The sequence below is a fragment of the Haemaphysalis longicornis genome, unplaced genomic scaffold (genome assembly GCF_048455015.1).
Source record: "Haemaphysalis longicornis isolate Haplotype H1 unplaced genomic scaffold, Haemaphysalis longicornis Haplotype H1 scaffold_1, whole genome shotgun sequence".
In the NCBI taxonomy this organism is placed as follows: Eukaryota; Metazoa; Arthropoda; class Arachnida; order Ixodida; family Ixodidae; genus Haemaphysalis; species Haemaphysalis longicornis.
The window spans coordinates 296,885,518-296,905,509 of NW_027526203.1; the positions used below are offsets into that span (position 1 = coordinate 296,885,518).

The window sequence follows — 19,992 nt, forward strand, 5'->3', positions numbered from 1 at the left end:
CCGGACGCCCACATTGGCTGCGATGTGTCATGAGACTGCAAACGTGGTTATTCATTGCCCCGGCCTAACGTCCACACTGGCTGCCACGAGACATGCGGCTGCGAACGGAGCATAAGGAGCAGGACATTCTATTGGATAGTCAGCGGTGTGGATATGCGCCGGCTTTACGTTCGGTCTAAAGTCAAAGGCCAACGTTGTCAACTGGTACCCGCAGGTTGACGGTACCCGCGGGCTGGTTGTGGTGGTGCACTCTACAGAAAGTCCCCATAGGGCTTCTTCACCACAATGCTTCAGAATAACCAATGTTAGTGGACTAGTGTGCAGATTTGACAAATGACGTAACCGAGCATTCCATTGCGGTGAAACAGGGCATCTGCGCAGGGACATTGCGCAATGCAAAACGCCATTCACGCCTTCACACTACACCTTTTTACACCCTCTTTGGCCAAAAATGGTGTTGCATAATTGGAAAAAGGGTGTTGGGAGGCCATTGCGCCCTTTTTCTTGAATCTCAACACCATTTTCCTAGCTTTACACCCTCTTTGTGTAAAAAAAGGGTGCTGATCAACTTCAACACCCTTGGTTTCTCTTACGGTTTTGAAATGGTGTGGAAAAGGTGTTCAGCTGTTCATGGAATAAGGCCATGCATGCATGTATAATTGCACTGTAAAAAGCAAGACATCTCCTCATACCCTCCTCTACTCGTAACAAATGTTCAAAAGCAAAAAAAATTGTTCGTCTGCAATTATTGCTCGTTTCCATATACGGTGCGCCTCATGCCCCAAGTTGAGCTTTGGCACGTGAAACATCAATTTGAACCTTTAAAATTAAAACAAAGACTATAGTTGTGTGGCGAAAAGGGTGCTGACCGACTGAAACGCGCTTGGTTTTCCTTCCGGTGTTGAAAAGGTGTGAAATAGGTGTTCAGTTGGAAAAAAAAAAAAGAAAACAGTGGAGCGTGTGGTCAACCTATTTCCGGTGTTGCTAAGTTTTGCTACGTTTGCTAGGCTTTTCGATGTTCTTGCTAAGCTAGGATAAGCGTTGAAGGGTGAGGCCAAGTTTAACCGGATTTTACAAGGCTCTTCCAGTGTGTCCCCCACACTGACAGCGGATCCAAGGGGGGAACAAGCTAGGTCAATCTTCAGCTATGCTGTTTCTCTAGCCTTGCACCACTATTGCAAGCTGCACCAATGTTTTTTTTTTTTTTTTGCATTTTGGAATCCCCAAAAGACTAGTACCTTTGAAATGGTATAGTAAGAGGTGCGCATACGCTGATCACACTCGAACAGGCTCCAAAGCCGGCTTCACTGTTATAATAACTTATCTGCGGTGATGCACCCTTTACATGAGGCGCAGTTATTTTTCTGTCTTTTTTTCCTAACGCCACCGAACCTAGTTCAAGCTTAAACAGCTTCACTGGTAATAAATTATGCCAATTTATATTGTGCTAAACGTCGTGAGGTACAAAACATATCCCGCTTGTAGAAAATGTCCTGTCCACCCGTGTAACATTTATAAAATACCTCCAAATTTGGAGGTCTCTTACACACTTTTTCTAAGTTGGCGGTCTTTTCCTACATCCTTTTTCTTACACCCATTTTGTTGACTCCCTTTTACTTAGTTTCCAACACCATAATTTGTAGCTCTACACCGTTTTGGAAAAAAGGATGTCGAAATAATGAACACCTTTCTTAATGGGTGTTGAAATGATGTGGAGTACGTATTTTGTATTTAATTAAATTATATAACTTACTAAACATAATAGCTATCTCGAGATTAAAATGTTTTTGCAAATTCGCATGCTGATTCGTGTATGCTCGCATTAAAATGCATAGTTCCAAAATTAGCGTTAAGATGCCTTATTTTCGCGGCAAGCCCACCGGCTCTATCGGGGGACTTTCTTCTGCTGACTATAAAAGCAAGAATAGAAGATGTACATTCCAAGTAATTATGTACTCGCCGTCCCAATGCGGTTGGTTTTTTTTCATAAATTGATTTGTAGTCCTAGTGTGACTTATGCGTGTTGAATGTGTCTGTATGTCATGGTGCGCTCTCGGCCCCTCCACACCGTCACGCGTAGCTCCGGTGCCCACACCCTTATTTTAGGGTGTTAAGCAACCTTACACCTTTTCTTAGGGTGTTCACACGAACACCCTTTTTTCATTCTTACAGCATTTTTTATCCAAAACACCTTTTCAAGGTGTTCGCCATGGGACAAGATTCTTATACCCTTTTCGGCCAAAAAAAGGTGTAAGAGCCTTTAACTTGTGCGTGTTGTCCCTGCACACATGCACATTTTTTAGCCAAATCTTATGTTGTGCTTCGTCATTCACCGAATTCGCCCACTTGGTCGTTTCAATTGGTTGTTCTGGAGCGCTGTGGTAAAGTCGACCTACGGGGACTTCTTAGAGTGTACAATGAGTTTGGCATTGCTTGGCCCGTCGTTAGGCTTAACGTTACGTTAGGGCGGCCAAACGTTAAGCGCAAAAATGGGCGAACAATGGCGAATATCCGAAGCTCTTGTCGTGAAGTAACTGATAAAGGCAGACGTACGGAAACAAGAACGTCATCGATTACAACGATGATGATGATTAGAGTACGTGTGACTTGAGCACGGGCCGCACCTAACCACCCAACACTCGCCGGTCCTTCAACGTGTGTCGTAGCAGTCACTAGTGAGCCAAGAGGATCTGCGCTGCCAACAGCGGCGGCCAAACCGCCATATCCGTTTGACAACTGAACATTGCTGCGTTTGCCTTCACAACTCACAAGAAGTGCTTAGGTGTCCTCAGAATTTTTGCCATTGTACCACTAACCTTGTAAGAAGGCCTAGCGGGTGATATCAGCGCCAAGAAAAGCTGCCGTACTAGAGACCTGAAATTTCGGAAGGACACTCCTATCATGGGATAGGAACTCAATATGGCTGGATTGGTTTTATTACATTCTTAAGGGAGTGGAAAGATCTAAAATGTTTTTTTTATTTCAATTATTCCCCATTTCGAGGCATTGTTCAGATATCTAACTGGTTTTGCTGATAGGTAACCCATGCCAATGTCTAAAAGCTGTTTTACAGCGTTTCTCCTTAGTCAACCCCCTAATGGAGCTAATCCGGATTTGGACTAAGTTACCTGATTTCTCAATATGTTTTCACCCTTTGATATATCCAATTGGTTTTCGTTTCCAAATGTTACATTTACACATCCCCCAAAACCAATTTCTGGAATTCGTCTCAACAAGCCTGTAAAAATGTGAGCTGGTTCCTGAAAGTACGCGTACTCCTAACGAAGTGAAAATCACTGAGTTGTGACACCAACGCCCAGCCCAAAGTGCTGAACTTAAAATTTCGGGTGTACATTCCTGTCGGCGTAGGAACTCAATGCAGCTCCATTTGCTTTAGTAACGCTCCTAATGGAGAAAGCCTAAAATGTTTCTTCCCGAAATGCTAATTATCTCGCAGGCCCGTTCAGATGACCACTTTAGGAACGCTCACCAATGTCTACAAACTAATGTCTACAAAGTAATGTCTACCAATGTCTAAAATGTCTACAAAGGCGTGTCCCTAACAACACCTAATAGGGCGAATGTGGTTTTGGGGCCAAATGACAAGTTTTCGCGTGTGTTTCACCGTTTGATAAATGTACACCCCCCGGGCATCGCCGAATACTACCGCTAGTCCTTCGAATGAAGCAAAGTTGTACAGAGGGCAACACCCTTGTCTATAACACAGGTTTCGTACTTATAGCCTTATCTTGCCTCGGCTGAAAAACAGTCAAGAAAACTATTGTGTCATTATGAAGTCTTGACCATAAATTTTGACCTCAACGTCTTTTGTGAAAAGTTTGAGTCCGAAGTTTTGAGAGGCAACCAGTTGAAGTTGAACTCAGTGTTATAGACAAGGGTGTTGCACACTGTACGTTGTCTTCATTGTCCCTTCAAGCTCTTGGACATCGCTTTTTTTGCGAATTCTAATTATATAGGCGTTTTCACAGGCTAGGGGTACTTTTGAAATCTTGGGGCATTCTAAAAATAGTTTTGCAAGCTGTTCTAATTCAATGTCTTCTCCATACTTGAGGGAGGGATGCTCTGTTATCCCGTCGTCTCTACTCTGTGTATTCTCGAGCGCCTTTTCCACCTGGTTCTTAGTTATTATTGGAACCTCGCAAACCAAAAGTTTGTCCTTTCAGCATTGCTATTGCCCTAAAGTTGCCGGCGTAGAACTCGACGTAGAGTCTCTTCGCTACTTCCATTCCCTCACCCCTGTTGCGCATCATGTTACCTCTCCCGTCTCTCAGCCCATACATTATAAATTTGCTAAAAGCAAGCCTTTTCTCCGTTACCCTTAAGATTCCTACTTTTTAATGCGTAACATTCTTTGCCGAGTGCTCCCACAGCCAAGGACCGTGCAACGCCCTGTATTTCCACAAAAGTGCAGATATCGCGAAAGTTCCACATGTAACCGCTGTAATAGCGTAAACAGAGATAACTGGTCGCACAAACTGTTGAAAAACTAAAAAAATAGAAAAAGTACAGAAAATTGTGAAACGTGTAACGCCGTGCATTTCCACAATAATGCAGATTTCGGGAAATTCCCACCTGTATCGTTACAATAGCATAAATTGGTGAACGAAATTTTGAAAAACCTAAAAAATAAGCAAAATATAAAGTAATTACGGAAACTGGCGAACCGTGCAACGCCCTGCATTTCCACAATAATGCAGATTTCGCGAACGTTCCACTTCGAATCATTATATTAGCATATATGGAGATAATTGGTCGGGCAGGATTTATAAAAACCAATACATTTGACCAAAAACTCACACTCAAGACAAGCGGCATAAGAATCCTACGCATTAATAGATAATTATCTGAATTTCTGCAGTATTTTTTACAACGTTTTTTCAATGCCTGCCTCGTTGTTAGCAGGAACATCACTGACCTTGCTTTTATTAATCTTGACACCTGCGCCAATTATATCTTCCCTTCCGCGTTTGAAACGTTTATATTCCTGTATTTTGCAATAATTTCCTTCGTTTTGTGAGATAGTTTCCCCTTTCTTTTTTGAAGATCTCTTCCGCCCACATATACCTTGCTGACTCTGTGATTACCGTCGTTAGGCTGTCATTGACTATCCACTATCTTCCCTATAGCCTCCGTTTAAAACCGCGAATTTTTTACGGAAGCGTTATTCTAGACGCCTTCGTCCTCTCTCTAACTGACTCTAGCTCCGGTTTTTCAGATAGCTAGTTTCACCCCTTTCCTTGTAAGGTCTTCCTTTATCTTGTTCCTTACCATTGTGTGATCACTGCTCTTGATCTTCGTTAGCACCTCAACATCCTGCACAATACCTGGATTGGCACTAAGAATGAAGTTGATTTAATTTTAGGTTTTCCCTTTGGAAGGCTCCACGTTTCATTGTTAAACATAGCGTTTAGAATCAGAAACTCCTCGTTACGTTGAAACGTCGTTCTCGCGCTAAGCTTCATCAGTGTTAAAATCCTGGTGTCGTCTTACATGCGAGTCTAGGTTTCTTGAAAAGCTCGGCAACATGCCGAACGAAGAAGTAATGTGAAGTATTATCCTTGAAAAAAAAAAAAAAAAAAAAAAAAACCCGGTTAATTCACTTTTACGCGGTTTTCCGATCTGTGATCAAACCCATTGTGGCAAATGGTTCGAGTCGAGGCTGGCTGCGTAAGCCGCATTCTACGCCACGACGCACTGTCTGTCGGAGCATACTATTAATTCCCTGCACGCATTATATCCACGTATGTTATGCATAAGCTGCGTCCGTTTTGTTTATGCTGAGATGCGGAAATAGCTGACCAGTGCCTGCGTGAGGCTGAAACGGCGGGGCGAGCGGAGCCGGCCGAGAGCGAAAAGCGGTCAAAACTTCCGGCCTGCATCGGCACCGCCGGTCTCAATAACGGCCGCTCACTTTCTCCGAGCGCTCCCGCCGGCACAGAAACACGAAAGAAGGAACGAACCGCATTTCCGCCGCCATGACCTACAACAACGCGTGACGCAACCCGACGCCCGGCAGAAAATAAGACCCCCCGGCAGTGGCGGTCGAGAGGGAACGCGCCGGGGAGGGAACGGCGAGGAAAAGCAAAAAGCGGACGCCCATTGGCGCCTGGTTACGTAGCACCTGACGTAATTCCCTCCTCTTCCCCCCGGCAACTTTCGCTTGGCGAAGTGGGTTGCTTCTCCACCGGCGTGGTGCGCCTCGAGTGAGGCCGTGCGTGCGAGCAGCTACCGACAGCCGCGGACCCGCCGCGACTAGGGCCCGCCAGGAAGAAGCATGTGCCCCAATGCCCCGGCGCCGCTCGCCGGATAGGGTGGCGCCAGCAAGCACGTGAAATGCGGCCGTCCGGCCTGCGCCCATGCTCCTAGTACAAGGCGCAACACGCTCCGTAGTCATGCCTCTGGAGGCCCTGCCGCTGCCATCGCTTTGCCGCCATGCACCACAGGATACGTCCAGGAGCAGTCTCAAGGTAACGGCCCTCCACACTGCGCATCCTACACTGCCAGTGCAGGATCCGCAGTCAAGTCGGTTTTCGGACCGCTGCGCAGTGACAGCCTCGATTGGCGCGTACTGCACAGGCGGCAGAACGGGGGTATCGCTAGAAAACGACGCGATGTCGTAGCGAGAGATCAACTAACTGCTGATGCTCGAGATTGTGCTCTGTAGAACAGCGTCGCTGCTGGCGAATGAACGCGAAGTACGACGGCGGTGTGGACGTTCCGACTGCTTCCCCTCGCTTCCCAGGCTCTGTGCTTGCATTTGTGCCTGTGTTTGCAAGAACGCCGTTAATGAGTTACCCAGCCTGTATTACGCATGATATGATTTTTGTGGAAGCCAGCCCATCTTCACATTTCTTTGCGTGCGTATAAGAAAAAATAACGCTTCACGTGTTGCCAGCAGTGAGATGAGGGGTGGTTCCCCAGGGCTTCTTTCCCCTCCGTGCCTCTGCAATACTATAAATGTTGTCTTGTGCGGTTATTCCGCAGGTTAGTATACGTCGAATCTCAGCCCAACACTATGGACGGGAACCCCATGCCGATGTGCATCCCTGGGAAGAGCGGAATTATTTGTCTGAGACATTCAATTCGCAATTGCTTTCGCGCGTGAATTGTGTAAGCATTGTGGCGCCATTGAACTTGCAATTTATGGGTTTCATTGGAACTCATTTACGTGAAGTCCAAATGATATCACAAATAAATGTTCTCACGCTTGAAGTTCAAGAACCACAAAAAAAAATCCAGCCGATGTTGTAACTCTTAACTTGTGCTACATCAACACGGTGTTGAGGTTGCTGTGAATGTACTGTTTGATCTCTTCTTTAAATTTGATCTTTCTTGCACCAATTTACATGCGCACGCTTACCAAATTAATTGTAAACTTAGTCTCTTGCTGGCAACGATTCTCAGAAAAAGTGTGCAGTGACTTTCGCGTGACGGTCAATGCTTGGCACATCTGTCCATCTTGGTCAGGTTTCTTCGGGATAAACTGTTTTCACTGAATGAAGCTGACAGATCCTACGTACGACGCTTTTCTGTCCAAACTGAAAGCAATTTATGATACTTTCTTTCATCAGAGAAAACAATAGAAGTAATGCGGGAAATTAAATGAAAAGACAAGGTATTAGCGCAGTTCATTAAATCTCGTGACCATGAAAACAATGTACATATAAAAATATCGCGATCAGCTAAACCGAGTGCTGAAGAGGGCGAAATTGGAATTCGTTAGCAATCTTTTCGATCGCTGTTCGAATAATAGTACGCGAGAACCAATGGTACGGGCTAAATCGCTTGCTTTACTATAGGTCACACAGTCTTATTTCTTATATTGAAAAAAAAAAGAAGTTGAAGTTCTCTGCGGAGAGCAGCTTTCCAAACAGATTGACAGGTTTTCATGAATGTTACAAAATCGCTGTGTGCAAGAACAGATGTCCCTGTTAGTTATGCCTGTAGGGCACCAAGCGTTCAGGAAACTTTTTTATATTTTCAACCACCGAATCAGAAGTAAAATCAGTGTTATAAAATCTCCGATCGAGCATATGTAAGTACAAAGGTGGTCTTCAAATTTACCAGTATAAATTGGTAATAGACTTATTGTCCTCGACACTGGTCTGTTTAAGTACTGGCGTCTCCCCAAAACAACTGCAAATTGCAAAGGTTGTTGTCATACGTAAAAATGGTTCTGCCTCTTATCCATTGCAGGTTGACTAACTTTTTAAGTAAACACTATGTTCTTTCCGGTTTAAAATAACAGAGATACCCTTACATGGCATGGATTGAACAAAAAGATACAATTTACACCATTTAAGATAAGCTCCTTACTCTCTGGATATGTACAGACTTATACAAAGCATTTGATCTAACTGACCACGCTCTATTATTTGGAAAACTCAGTCTCTGTGGCATTAGGGGAACAAGTCGAACTTGTCTTGTCTGGAGTTCCGCAGGGCGGTATTTTGGGGCTTTGATGTTTTTCGCGTGTATAAACGACATTTTCCATACCCTTTTTCAGTTCATCTCATAGTTTACGCTGATATCGCAATGTTTGCCACAGGAACACACTAGCTGAGTTATCGCGGTGTGGCCACTAATTTGTAGAATATTTGCGTAACTGGTGCAATAAGAATCGTCTTAAAGTTTATACAAATAAAAAAACCTGTGATGTGCCAAACAAAAATAAAGTAGTGAGGGGTGACATCGTATTATTCTTATATGATGACAAGATGGACATCGTTCCCAGTAACAAAAAATCTTGGTGTTGTTTTCTCTGACACTCTAAATTGTGACAGGTAAGTTAAAAGTATTAGAGGAAAAATGAAAATATTAAGAGGCTTGTCTCGTAAACTAGGTTAGCCCTCCCACACAAGTTATACTCCTAATTTATAATTCATATAGTGTATCAGTGATCACTTATTGCCACACGGTTTTGGGAATGGCGGCACAGCATAGTAAACACCGTCTTCTTATTGCACAGAAGCGAGCAATAAAGCTGATAGCTCATGTACCGTGGAATGCCCACACCTAAGAATAGTTCATGCAGTTTAATATTCTCAGAGTGACTACCTTGTATGTGTTTAGGCTGCTTTGGTACTGCGGCGAACAAATAGCCTCATGCTAACAATGTTTCACCTAGTTCGTCATGAACCTGCCTGCGATATATATACGTCACTATTCCGTGGACCCTACCGCCCAGTCGCACCAAATACCGCTCACGAACTTTATTGTGCAATCTGCCTAAGTATTCAAATATTCTCTAAGGTAATAATTTTTTTTTGTTTTCTACAAAAACGTTCATGGAATTACCAATTTTTTAGGCTTAGACAGCTATTCTAGAATGCAATGTAACAACTTGAACGGATTCGCTATATTTTAGGTGCGGATTACCTTCGTGCGCACAGCATTTACAATGGAAAAAAAATCACACAGGCACTAGCAGGATCCGAGCCTGTGTGTGGTGGACCAGACAGAGTTAGTGTCAGTCGTCTTACCCACTGGGCTACGACGGTTAGTTAAAACCCCAGAGTCAAACGGCTTACTCCCTCGCGTGTACGGGGCGGAGTACATTAGGACCTCCCAATGTCCGTCCCCGTCCCTCCGTGCGCACACCACCATCAAGCGAACATCTGTGCGGAAAGTACCTAAAACGGTACAAGAAATAGGCACAAACATAACCTAGCAACGAGAGAACGCAAAAACACCGGTGTAGTCAGGTTGTGATCAAGTTGCAATATACAGTGACTGCATATAACCACGCTAGATGGTGCTACGCGTAAACACGAGATGGCGCCGCGGTGCACCGCGTATATAAGCGGGTTCCGAAAATCACACACCCTGTTCCCGCCATGGACGGAAACGAACGTAAGAAGCGTCACGCTGCTCAACGTCTACGGAGACAACGAGCTTCCCCGAATACGAAAGCGCGGCAAGCGGAGGCCAAGCGACTAAAATCGAATGACGGTCGGGGCGCAAATCGGACGTCACTCGGGGTGCAACTTGGATGTCATTTCCAGTCCCCGTTCTCCGCACCCTCGCCATCATCCACGGAGTGGAGATGCTGCCATATTTTTTTTTTTGTCTTCGTTGGCGTGCCTACGTTGACGTTAGTATTGTGTAATTGGAATTGCGCGTAATTGTGTAAAATTAGAATTGTGTAACAGATTACGGGCATAGACAACGTTTTCACTGATCTGAATTATGTAGCTGTGTGCACTTTCCAAATTGTCGCATTGTCTTTGTTTTTCACTACACCGCTGATTAGTGGAACGTGCATGTGTCCCCACGCTGCGTTCGGCAGCTTTCCCGCTTCCGGCCTCTCTCATGCTGTACTTTGAGGGAAATAAGGATGTGTCCGTCTAAGAGCCATAAACATTCATGTAATTCAGTTCACAACTAGTTCAAGCTGGTAGCCGTTACGGATCCAGGCAGTCACTTTTTGTCGGGGCCCACAGTGTTCGAGTCAAATCGTGCCTGGGCTTCATTGTTGGCTTACTTCCTTTCTTTGACATCAATAATTGGTTATTCAGGTGCGTAGTGATGAAGCAGACACGTGGACATATTTAATTAGTAGTGTAGAAAGAACATTTTGTACGAGCCTTCAGGATTTTTGAGTAATTATTACACTCGTTAAAACCCGAACGGGTCGTCTTCCTCGAATTGAAAACAACAGCGGGTCAAACGGGACTGCGAAAAAAAGAAGCAAACACAGCGCAAGTGTTTCTCTCGTTTTTTCTGTCCCATTTGCCGCGCTGTTGCTTTCAAATCCGAGTTATGTAAGTACCAACCAGTCCAAGTTTCCATCCTTTTGGGATCGTCTTCACCACAACGTCTCCGAATGAGCAGTCCTTGCGACCAAACGAACAAACCAGGCCAATGACGAGGCCCAGCGTTCAGTTTGACTCGAAAAATGTTGTGTGTGCTGTGACGCATAATGCAGTGCAAGCATGACGTCTGGCATCGCGTAGTTGCAGAGCGCATATAACATTTTTGGGTACGTCTGGAATCGTTATTCTACCTCTTTAATTCCCTGGAAGCAGCGATTGGCCATTCAGGTGCTTTGCTCTGAAGATGATCCGAATAAATGCTTCAGACAACAGTCAAAGGCCTGGTGCATTCCATCTCTCTGGAACCTACTTCTTAAACGTGATACCGCACACAAATGAAGAGTTTACACTTCGTTGTAGCTGGCGAGAAATCTTTCCGGAACACTCGGGAACTTTTGAGTACCTAATTAGTCGGCAAAGCATTGTCCATGTCCCAAATGCTCGACATGTGCGTACACCTAACACGACGTGTGTACTACACACTCTAAGGCAGTTCCCAGGTTCAACTTCACCCCAGCGCACTCGAATGACCAATCCATACCGCCAGCAAAGGAAAATCAGCGAATGACGATGTCGAGCATACGATTTGACTCCAGTAAATTTGGCTGATCCATGAGATGTGCCACTGCGCAATGCAGAATGTCGTTATGCTTGCATTGCGTGAACCCACAGCGCAGACCGAACTTTGGAGTGAAATAGCGCGCTCGACATCGTCATTCGCCGAAATGTCGTTGCTGACTGCATGGAGTCGTCAATCGGCTATACAGTGTGGTGAAGCTGGACCGCAGGATTGTCTTAGAGCGTACAACGACTTCAGAACAGAGATTCCCAGAATAATTTGATGTTAGCTTCAAAAATGAAATGTCTGGTTCATGTCCGCGACTGTGCAGAAATCGAACAGCATCGTTGCAATAATAGCAACCTGCGGTGCGTGTTTAGAGCTAGCGTTTCCTGCAGTACCTGAAGAACTACAAAACCTTTATCTCGTCCACTATAGCGCCAGTTTTCATGCAATTTGCTGTACATTGCCCCTTTACAGAGCGAAAAAATGTGCTTAGCAAGTTTTCTGTCGGACGCATTTATTTATTTATTTATTTATTTATTTATTTATTTATTTATTTGAGTAGAATCCTGCAGGTTTTAGCGCTTCTAACTATAGATATAAGGGTTTGTTTTGAGGTATACACGCACGTAAAAGACCCAGGACTAGCGTATGATACGGCAGAATTTTTTTGCGATCTACTCCGCTGGTGCTCAGAATATGTTGCGTGGGAAATATGGCAGCATGCGTGAAACGTTCCAACTTAGACGTATGCCGGGCTCTTGAAACGTTCCAAATTAGCTCTGCGCTCTGTGATCCGTGTACTGCGAGTGCCGATGGCTATGGTTGCGTGGCAGTTTATTTTGTATCGCACTTCGAACGCCGAGATTACCTGACTCGGATTCTGATAACCTGGGGTTCCGCCACGCAGACTTGTAAAATACGAGTTCAAGAGTGCGCGCAAAAGCCGCTTCGCCGCCGACGCGATCCGTCACGTTGTGTGTTAGAAAACGCGTTTTCTTTTTCCTCACTCCGGATCTCGCGCTCTTCGGACGATTAAGTGAAGCGTATCACTCGTTAATCGACCTGCGAGCCGGCTTCGCTGCATGGGCTGCCTCCCCTTGCGAGGAGAAAAGCGTGCGTGCAGCTGGGGCGATGACTCGCAGTCATGAGCCAGGAAGCGTTTGTACGGGGAGTTTTGTTTTTTCCGGTTCCCGCGCCCGTGTACGCCTGCCTTTCTCCTCTCGTTTCACGGAAGGCTGCGCTGCCTGCGTATTGTGCACAGCGACGACTTTAATACACTGCCGAGAATTTTTCGGTGACAGTCTCAATGGTAAGCTGAAACCCTATAATAAAAGAAAACAGCGGAATGAGTAATCGGAGTCTGAGGAGGCAGTTCAGGCTTTTATGATTTTAACACCCGCCGTTGCAGCACAGTGTCTATGCTGCTATGCAGGACGTTGATGTAGTCCTAAACGAGGCCGCGGCGGCCTCTTCTGCGCGACAAACAAAGCCGCACACGACGTTGGATGTGCGTTGAATAACCTTTCGAAGTCCGAATTCGGCCGGAGCTCTTCACAATAGCGCGCATCATTTACAGTACAGGGGCGGTATTCTCGTGTTTGTCCGTTTTGAAAACGTCCGTTTTGCGTCCGTTTTATTGTGACGTACTTCCAGTTGTAGGTGGGCTTTGGGTTGACTTTTACGCAACTGTTCTTGTAAGCAGATTTTAAGCGACTAAACCTATTTGAAACTATCCTTTATGGGTTTATTGTTCCGCCAGCGAACGAACATCAAGGCGACGAAAAATCGTCTGCTCCAAATCGTCTGCTCCGAGAAACCGCGACTCATAGCTCCGCCGTGCTTGCATGGCGTCACATCCGGGTGTTCGCTTTTAGCCAATGAGGTATTGCTCAAAACGGACATTTTTCAAACGGACACAAAACGGACAAAACACGAGAATACCGCCCCAAGTGTTGCTTCGATGTGCCCTAAACGCTTTTTTTTTTTTTTTGCTAGGCGTGATCGCAAGTAATGGTTTCTTTTATTTGCCGGTTCACAGCAGCTTTCAGCAGTTCCTGGGCAGCCCAAAACTGTTCTCGCAATAAAATTTCTATGGGCAAATAAAGTACGGGGCTGCTTTGGAACTGTTCTAAGCAGACCAAAATGACAAATAAAAGTGGCCTTAAGTTTGGGGGCTTTACTGCCGAAGCCACAGTCCGGCTATGAGGTGGGCTGTAGTGGACGGCTACGGATTAGTTTAGACTGCCACGGGGTTCTGTATCGTGCGTCGATATGTCGTGCTTACGGGTGTTTGGAGACGAAAGCCTTACACGTCCCATTACGAGAGAACACGCTGGTGTCGCACGTACCGCTCCTCAAAAATAAAACGCAAAGGAAAGGATCGCGCACCTCCGTTGATAAGCAACGCCTGGGCAGGTGCGCAGACCCACGTGGAGTAGCTGAGAGCGGCGGCGGTCGCCGCCCGGTACAGGCTAGCCCGCTGAGCGAAGGAAAGCTGTTCGGCTTGCAGTACACTCTCCTCAGTAACTCATCTGGTTTAACCGTTTGTTTGATGCGGTTTAGTTTGGCTTCGAAGATAGAACAGGCTTTAGCGCCACAACGCCAGATGTGTCACTCGCGAACTGCTCCCGCTGTAGCACTCGCGGAATACCCGCGACACATTAGTCGCACCCCGATTAGTCAGCTCACTGTGCAGGCAATGCACGTAAACAATGAAGGAAGCTCACACTAACGCGTAAGAATTGAAGGTAGCGAAGATGGACGCAACCTTCACGACCATCACGACGGTTTAAGCCCACGATCGCAGCCAATTTGCTTCTTCTTCGCTGCCGCAACGACCTTTACTCTATCATTGTTGCTATAAGTGTGAGCTTCCGCCATTTTTTTGGAAGTGATAATCATTGGACATCACCTTGGAGGGGCTACGCTGTGACGTGTCTTTCTCGTTCCGAGCAAGTGTTGCCACGATTACGGCGAATGCTGGAATTTTTTTTTAAGGGGGGGGGGGGGGCGTGGCAATCTTGGCCAGTCTCCCTAAATGGGTATGCTGGGCTCAACAAACGTGCACCGAGGACGCTGCGAGGTCGCCGCGAGGAACGCGCTCACGTGCGCTCGGCATTTTCTTGGTATTTTTAACTGCGGACACGGAACTAACGATTCGCTAAACAGCTGCGCTGTCAAAATTTTACTCGAAAACATTTCACACGCGGGGCTATAAATTGCTTTCGCATTTCTGCTCGTAACGTCTTAAGTGCCTTTTCCGAATTTTTTCGCTATTTTGCTTTCGCCTTCACCAAGAAAAAAAAAACGGTCACCGCGATAGGGAACCGAACCCGCGTCCTCTTTCCAACACCCTTAGCCCTTCGGCCGTCACCAAGGCCTTAGCAGATCGCAAACGCTACGTGTGAAGCAAAACTGAGGTTTACTGAAGCTCAATTGCGTGTGTATGTTTGTATTTTATTTGCTTAATGGAATAAACTAGTCGGTGCCCTTCTTATATTGGAGATCGGTCGGCCAGAACGCGTGTTTGTACGTCCGGGCGAAAGAGCAGGTATGGCTCTAAATAGTAAAGCGCTCGCTGATGCGGAAGTCACTGCGGATTGTTCAGCGACCACAAAAACGCTTAGCGCCCAAGCGTGTCCTCGAGTGCACAGCCAAGGTCGGAAATGGGCGGAAAAAGAGACATAATCGGCTGCTCATGGCGAAACATGCAAGGCCCTTCGCCCTGTTCTCCCCTTTTTAATAACCGCATTTCTCGCATAGGATGGTATCATTTTGCCACATCTTTAAATCGCAAGGCCGGGCCGGTCCATTAGCACGCACTAACGTAACTGGTAGGCGGTAAAAATATGCGCATATGATAGCATCGTGCTTCGATATCTGGCGATCTGTCGAGGGCTTGAGACGGGAAGTTGCGCAACTACCAAGGCCGAAAAAAATGATCAAGTTTGGTGTTTAGCGCGTCGAAGCCATGCTTGGCTCTGAGGCGCGCCGAAGTGAAGGGCAGCAGATTAAGACCACCTCGGGTACGTCCACGTGGGCCTAAAACCTCGTATTACGTAATCATATAGGATATACGCACCCTTTCCTGCGAGGGAATCGAATTCCTTGTTTTTATTAGCTGCGAACGAAGTTATCACGAGCCTGGAAAGATTGGTTAGAACTGGGTCGGATGTTCCACGTAAAGCAGTCATCGAACATCCACAATGCCCACCCACACTGTGTCCACACAATGCTCACAATGGCCACACAGAGCATGCAAGCGCAATCCCAATTGCCACCCCAAACACAATTAGGAACATAACACGTATACGCCTGTATGAACTTGCGGCCAATTAATTACGCAGGAAAAAAAAGTTACTTCGACAGTCATCCGATAATGACCCAGAACGCGATAATTTTTATGAACACAAAAATAATTATCCGAGTACGCGGGCCACTCTATACGCCAGTGCGGCGTAGACAGGTGAGACGAAAAATTGCCCCTATTTCTTCCGTAGATAGTCGTACACGTGACCAGATTGTCAGAGAGCGACACTCATCGGGCTTGGACTTAACGCTAGTCAGAGTTCGCTCGCGCGCTCAATATCTCGAACGTGTGTGAAGTGACGAGGCACCCTTGATTCATTAGTTTCTGGCGGGCAGGGGAAGAGAGGAAGCCGACTCTCAAGGCGAGGTCGCCGTAGCCGGCTGTCAGGAAAATAGAACGGAGGAGGGCGGTGGCGAGAGGCGCTATTTGAAACGAGCGCAGGGAGCGCTCGCTGGCGCGCGCGCGCGACCACTTCGACGTGCGTTGCCATTTCGGGTTTCATACTACGTCCACTTGGTTCCCTCGGTGTATCACTGGCCTGGTTGACCTCTGTATGCCGACATCTTGCGGTCGCAGTAAGTTGGGGAGTCAAAACCAGTGCCCCAATCACGACTGGCGTGTGGCCAGGCATTTTGCCGCAGGACGTGCGATCGCAGCTTCCCGTCGGTCGCGCCCAGCCCTCGCGACGGCGTGCAAGTGCGGCGCCGGCGCGTGCTTACTTCATCCGTACGTGCGACCGGGAGCGGAAGCGGCTGTGGCAACCGCGTGACACGGGAGCACCGGCGCTGTGGCGGCAGCGCCCAGAGTCGCAAAAGCGGGCCACCTCACGTCTCTAGCCGTTTCTCTACGAGAGGCGTGCAAGGACATTTTACTGCTCCTGGATATGCCGTGTACGTTATTTGGGTGGTACTGTCGGTGATTTTTCTCTGGCCCAGAGATGCCCCAAAAAGCATCGCTTGCAGCGCATCAAGTTTCATTCACAACTACCTTCCTTATCCGCCTCCCTCTCCGCAGGGACTCTGACCTTGAGATAATGCTTTTCTAATTCATACGCACAGTATGGAATCTGAACAGGTCGCTGAAAACTACCAACAAAACAAACTACCAACAAAAAAGTTTCCTGAGTGGTGTAGCCAGATGGCGAAGAATGACGCCCGAAAATGTCTAGTTAATCCGTTATTGTTGCATTATTTGCCTACTTCACTCATGCTGTGGTACCTGGCTGACTCTCTAGCCTTCTAGTCCGACCCGTCGATCACCGCTGCCTTAGCACTACACACACGCGCGCGCACGCATGCACGCGCGCATGCACGCATGATTTCTTTTTGTAGGGATCATGACCAACTGTACTTGGTCGTGGTAGGGATCTAGGGGTGAGGTATATATCACCATCATCATCATCACCACCACCATAATCATCAGCCTGTCTACGCCCACTGCAGGCAAAGGCCACACACACACACACACACACACACACACACACACACACACACACACACATATATATATATATATATATATATATATATATATATATATATATATATATATATATATATATATATATATATATATATATATATATATATATATAGAAAGATAGGTCAGCAGTCTACAATGCCAAAGGAGGCATAGGGGTGTGGTTAGGTTCTTTTATATATATATATATATATATATATATATATATATATATATATATATATAGCCAGAAGACATAAAAATATTTTATTTCTGAAAATGGTTGACTGACGATTAAAAACAAAAACAGTGATTTACTGACGTTTCAACTTGAGGACCACTCTTCATTTGAGTGATGTACAACGTAGAAACACGCACGCTTATATTGGTGCGGAAGGTGTGCTACAGTGCACCCTTGTTTCGCTTTGCTTTGAGATTCACGTTAACGATTTCGAATGGCTTCGATCTGTCTCCTTCACGTTGCGCCGCTGCCTGTTCCTGCCGCCGTGTAATGGGCGAGTTGACAACGATGGTAAAATTCGATGCCGGCCAGTTCAGTCGTTTTGGCTGCGTTCTTCCGTTCCCTTCGTCTCCGGTAACTGGCGTGCACGCCACCTGTCGCTACATGCTGCTGAGTCTAGGCTGGCGCTATGGAACGCCTCACGCTATGGAACGCTCCCTAAGCAGCGGTTGGCGGCTTCCGACACCGGCTTTTTCGCTCAACTGACCATTTAATGCTTCCGGATTAAAATTACTCTGTTGCGTCTAGCACTCTTGTTGGGATGCAGTAATGCGGATGGAACTTTTAGGAGCGGGGCCCTTAGGGGTGGGGGCTGTTGGCGTCTCCTGTCGTCGTCGTCGTAATTGTCGTCCCATGTAGTCACGGTGCTAAAACACCGGGAAACTCGTTTACGCCTCGCGCTGGAACGTAATGCGTACTTAAAAAGCACCGGGACACTCGTTTACGCCTCGCGCTGGAGCGCTTCCTAACGTGTTCTAAAAAAAACACCGGGACACTCGTTGACGCCTCGCGCTAGGGAGCTTCGTGCTTCAACGACAAGAGACTTTTACAGCAAAGCTGTATACCTCTACCCCCCAACGGTTTCATCTCCGTTGGCAAAAACGCCAAGGCGCCAAGAATACACTTATACACTGCATGCGTCGCCCCTCCCCAGGTTTCACGTTAGTGGAGATGGCCAGAGATTTTTTTTTCGTTTGTACTGTATGTATGACCTCAAGAGTTTAGTATGATTTCTACTGGCATAAGTCACAGCTGGGCTATGATATGTGCCCTAGTGGAAGGCCAGATGTTAATTTGAAGCGCCCGGGTACCGGGGTTCTTTGATGTGCGCCCTAATCTACATGCATGAGATGAGGCCTTATTCATGGAAGTAAAAAAAGCACAATTCGGGCCGTCTGTCCTCGCCAAGCGAAGCGAATATTAACGAGGCCATTGTTTGAAAAAATCGATAATTCATTCACTTAATCTTTAAAAAGGGCGACACAATGGTCCTAGCGAAATCGAGTCGTATGGATGCAGGGAGGGGAACTGAACTGATTGTTTTTCTGTCATTTTTTTTATACCCGTGGCCCTTTTTTTTTACCTAGTTCAATTTGAACATGCCACTGATGTATACGACACCAAAAGCATGCAAAAAGTTGTATTATTTTAGAAAGAGACAGTTGCACCTTCGAAAGATATTTGAGGGGAACAGAAATGCGAATAGAAATGCGACGGGAATAGAAATGGGAATAGAAATACGCGATCCTGCCTGTAAATAGTACCTTATCTGTCTGTAACTATTCGAATTCCCCCCTTACCCAATTCCATTTCTGGGGCCTGTAAAGCTTTTTTTTTTTTTGATATGAGAGTATAAGGACGAAATGATACTTAAAGAAAGGGAAGTATGTGAAATCTACGATATTTCCCAACGACCGTAGTAAGACTGCGTGTGAAATTACCAAAATTCACACAATGGCAGTGCGCGCAGGCCATGGCACGTTCTTCAGTGGATGCCTGGTCACTGCCTGGAATACAAGGCAAAGTTACTAGATTCGACAAAGGCGCCAGCGCAGGCCACTCGCTACGCAACACGACTCAGCTTCCTTTCTCCCGAGAGGACAGTGACGCCCTTATCTTTGCAACTGGGTGGACTGTACAAATGTTGGAGTGTCAGGGCCCTCACTGCACGTACACACATCTGCAGGCTATTGACACCACTGTAAACTCCGCTTTCCACGCTGCCTCAACTAGTGGTCTGAATGAGTACTGCACCGCCCGTGGCTCAAGGCAGCGCTTACCCGAAGTTTTAAGTTTAAGACAAGTTGGGATGATTCCCTGCCCGACCTGCGCGGTGCCCGAGACAAATCACTTGCCGTGCATCTGCCCTCGAATCGCTGCTGCGCGAACTGCAGCTAGCTCCGTGTCTCGTGTACAACGTGGAGGCAGGCTAAAACTCCGTCATTTTCTTGGACCCTGGGCCAACAGTGATGACAGATTCTTGGTAACTAAAACTTTACTGCGCTTCCTGCGGGACTCTAAATTAGACAAAAAAAAAAACTCTTTAGATATTAAACATTGGAAGTTACTCAGGATATATAATTGTTCGCACAGTTATATTCATATTTTTCTTTTTGTTGCTTTGGTGTTCTTCCTTTTTTTTTTGCACCATTTTCTTTGCATTTTGATTCAGCGTTTACCCTTGCAGCTTAGTTTTCAAATTTTGTTTGTGCCCAAACTTTGCTTGCAGCATTTCCTTGTATCTCGTTTGCAATGTTTTTTGTTTGCCCTCTACTGTTGTCCCCGCAATGTCTTACATTCACCC

At 46.3% G+C, this 19,992-nt stretch overlaps 1 protein-coding gene across 4 annotated transcripts in view; it reads left to right on the top strand.

Annotated features, from left to right (window-relative positions):
* Window positions 1-6,194: 6,194 nt before the first annotated feature.
* Window positions 6,195-19,992, top strand: part of LOC144148562 (E3 ubiquitin-protein ligase MARCHF8-like) — a 190,236-nt gene continuing 176,438 nt past the window's right edge. For 2 of the 4 annotated variants that reach the window (XM_077680137.1, XM_077680109.1), the window contains exon 1: window positions 6,196-6,488. The gene's annotated coding sequence lies outside the window, so the exon portion shown is untranslated. Of the gene's footprint in view, window positions 6,489-19,992 lie in introns of all 4 variants that reach the window. The other 2 variants (XM_077680085.1, XM_077680153.1) reach the window with 2 other exon arrangements.